Raw genomic sequence first — 4298 nt, forward strand, 5'->3', positions numbered from 1 at the left:
ATTCGCTGTGAATCTTGAATTTGTGAGTTGAGGCTTTCTATCAATCAATTTTAGATGTGACATCTTCAAATACTGCATCTGCTCTGTTTTCGCTTATTTCTTTCTGGAACTCAAATTACATATGTTACTTTTTTTTTTTTAACTGCGAGCATATTTTTCTTATACTATGTCCATCTTTTAAAATTCTTTTGGCCCTGTGTTTCATACTAAGTATTTTCAATTCACAACTTCTTTTCACTCATCTGCCTCCTGCAATGTCCCATCTTCTGTTAAACATATCCAATATGGCCTTAGTCTGAGATATTGTATTTATTTCTAGAACATGAATTTGGTACCTTCTCATAAACTCTAATTACTTTTTTTTTAATTTCCCCATAATTGTCACTATTTTCCTGAAAACAAAGCCATTTCTATTCCAAACTCTGTAAGGTAATGTCACTGCCTGAATGTAGTGCTATTTATATTGTCCTTAGTGGGTTCAGAAACATCTCATTTGTTTCATATTAACTTAGTCGTGGAATCATAAATTGGCACAGATGCTCTAAAATGTAGCATGGTGATAAGAATCAAAGGAACTTAAATATTAATATGCTTTAATCTAAGTACATAAAAATACACTTAACAGAAGCTAGAAGATGCATGAAAACTTTTGAGTACATATATCCTCACTGTACCACTGTTAATATAAGCAAAATATGGAAAGCAATCTAAATGTTCAGTATATGAATCAACAAAAACATTACTGTCTATTCTAATTTATCATTGTGTGGTCATAAAAAAGTCATATTTTCAATGATTATTGAAGGACACAGTAAGCTTGTGTTAACATATTATGTGAAGCTTCAGGCTGTAAACTTTATAACTGTACGTGTTTTTATCTACCACCATATATCAGCTGGGTGACTGTCATCTTGGTGAAAAAGAAATTCATTCTCAACCCCTTTCACATGTTCAGTAGAAATGAAAAGATCGCCTCAAGATTACAGAAAATTACTAGAGACTAGTGTTTTTCTGATATTTATGATTCTAATGTTTTTATCCTACTGACATCTCAATTTCATATGCATGTCACTTTCCATGGCTGTTTTTTTCCATCTGCTGCGCGCGCGCACACACACACACACACACACACACACACACACACACACACACGGGATAAATCTTATTAAAATTTATCGCTGGATTTGTTTGAATTTTAATATATTGAATTATTTTCACTTTCTTCATTATTTTCTTCAACAATTTTATGATGCCATTATATTTTAATCAAAAGAATTTTTAAAATTTAATAAGAACAAAGAAATATTGATGGGAACTATAAAGAAAATAATTAAACTGAAAATATGTGCTAGTTGGTAATTTTAGTCATATTCATTGAGACTCTAATTCATGATTCATATGATCAACTATGTAATTCTATCAGAAATAATTAATGTAGCAGCAAAAGTTAAACAAACACCTGTCACTGGTTAGCCAGATATAGGCACTGAAAGCAAACGTACCCTCAAAATCTTCATCATGTAGACAAGCACACAAAGTTGAGGATAAGCACATACTCAGATATAAATACACTCATTTAATTACTGAATCAGGCATGAAGAATGTAATATGTACATACCTTATATATTTGTCCTGATCAACTCTGAAACCTACGCACACATATGAAGTTTCACTAGTATATTTGAATATATAATTGTTATTGTCTGCACTAAATGAACTTCTTTTTTTTAATGTTTATTTTTGAGAGAGACAGAGACAGAGCGTGAGCAAGGGAGGCGCACAGAGGGAGGGAGACACAGAATCGGAAGCAGGCTCCAGGCTCTGAGCTGTCAGCACAGAGCCCAACGCAGGGCTTGAACCCATGAACCGTGAGATCATGACCTGGGCCGAAGTTGGACGCCCAACCGACTGAGCCACCCAGGCAACCCTATAATGCAACTATTTTACAAGTCAAAATTTCAAAGTAAATAAATGATGTGCTATTTCACAGGGAACTATTTCTACAGGCTGGCCTTGTGTTAATTTCTGCCAAGTGAAAGTGACACACTTCACATTTGCTTGTCATGGAAACAGGGATGGGGTATGCAAAAATTGTCTTTACGAGGAAAAATTCACATTGGTTAAACTCTCGCAAGTCAGAAAAGCAGTTGCATTCTATTGACATCAGATACTTAAAAATTTAAATTCTTCCGCTAAGATTCTATCAGCTCGATGTGATCGATTTATACAAACAATCAAAACCACGGTAAGGTAATGTCTGAAAAAGTATCTGCTAATACTGACTCCCCACTAGACGGTTTGCATTGAGCTTTGTGAGCCCTCTTTCATTTAATTTCACAATAACCATATAAATTATGACATGTAATTCAAATTTCATAGCAAGGAAATAGAGGCTTATGAAGGTTTAATAGCTTTACCAAGATCACAAAGCTAAAACTGAGAAACACAGAATTTTAACCCACATTTATTGGCTCGAAAAGTAATTCATCCTATAAAAACACGCTTTGGAAGCCTAGTATGTCATCACAGAATTATCCTTAAACACACTCAAACACACCCACATACATTCAACCTTTTTCACACTTAACCTTCCCTTCTCCCAATCTTGTCTCTCTGAAAGTTAGATGGTAGATAGATAAATAGATAAAAGAACAGAGAGAGCAAAAAGACAGAAAGAGATGGGCATACTATTCAGAAGAGGTTAGATTATATTTTGCTTCATCCTTCCATCCCTGCAGACGATTCTCAACATGACCCTTGATTCCCAGCTACTCAGCATAGCAAAGAACATTTCCTGTGACTTCACGCAGGAGACTGTCCCCACTGCTGTGCACTATTAGAAAGTTCTTTACACTCAGTGAAAATTTTCTTTGCTGTAACTTTCACCTCTTAATGCTAGTTATGCCCAAATGTTTCAAGACAACTAGCATGTCTCCCCTTATTCTTCTAGTCCCCAGGCTAAACACCCACGGAAGATTATACTGCAGCATTAATATCCCCACCTTGCAGTTCCTACACTCCCACCTGTCTTCTCTTTGTTCCTCCTCTCTCAAACAGTGGGCACAATGAGAAATTATGTCATCGGTGAACCAAGTTATATAATCTCACTCACCTCCTACTTCATTCACGCACATGGCTTCTTTGCAGACCTTCCAGGTAGCGAAGTACTATGGGAGGCAGAGGAAAGAAACCATTCAGGAATCTTTCTTCGACCATGAAGTTCTTGTTTTCAATCCCAGAGGTCACAGAGATATACAAGGCAAATACGACGTAGGGAGCAGTTACTATAACGAATAAGGAAAGTTGCTACAGGCATGTTTTAGAAAAAAAAATTGTGCTTTTCTTCTAGCTTTGCATTTACTAGCTATGTGTTCTTACACAACTTGCAAATATTCCCTCAATCACAATTGCCTCAAAAAGGGAAACTAACTCTTAATTCACATGGTTATTGTAAAGATGAGAAACCTATTCATGGCAGAGTAGAGCAGACTGACTTTATTTGAAAGCACACAAATGATCAAGTTCACTCATGTACTGGAATACTGCAATGACCAAATTAATGGTTAATTCGATTGAAAGGTATAGGCCAAATGTTCAACATGAAGGCTAATTCAGAAAGGGTGGAGCTTTTATCATATCGGAAGAAGGAGCTTCCAAGATCCCTGACAGTCATTTGTAGGCATTTATTTCATTCAACATGGTAGATTTAACCCACACATTAACCTCTGTTCTCAACCTAACTCCACTAAAATGACAGTAGAATATTTAAAGTCATAAATCTGTAAAGCCAGAGGACACAAGAAATGCAAAGCAATTGTGGAAAATGGAAAGCAGATGGACAATTGGAAATTGACTTAGCAGTCCAGAGAAATTTAAGTATCTGCAGAAGAAAAAGCCAACAAGTAAACCAGTTTGTGATGTAGCACCCAAGAAACACTCAGGAATTGCAGACATCAATTCCTTTTAAAGACAGGGATGTGAGTGGCGATAAAAAGAATTTGTAGTTACCCCTTCTTTCATACTCTTTGTGGAAATCTATTCAGCTAAATATCCAAGATGATCACTTGACCTACTTGTGGGTGATCCTACAAGTGATCAACTTTCTACTGCCCAGTAAACAACAAAACATAATTCAGCCACATTCTCTTATCACTTTACACAAGGGATCGAGTGTTTTCCAGTTTCCAGTCGCATGTTCCTCATTTCCATTTGAGATCTCAACGTAAGCACTGTTAATGTTCATATTTCCACCAACATTCTGTTCATGACAATTTATACGTAGCCTCTAAGAACACAAA

This window comes from Felis catus, chromosome X (assembly GCF_018350175.1).
Source record: "Felis catus isolate Fca126 chromosome X, F.catus_Fca126_mat1.0, whole genome shotgun sequence".
Taxonomy (NCBI): domain Eukaryota; kingdom Metazoa; phylum Chordata; class Mammalia; order Carnivora; family Felidae; genus Felis; species Felis catus.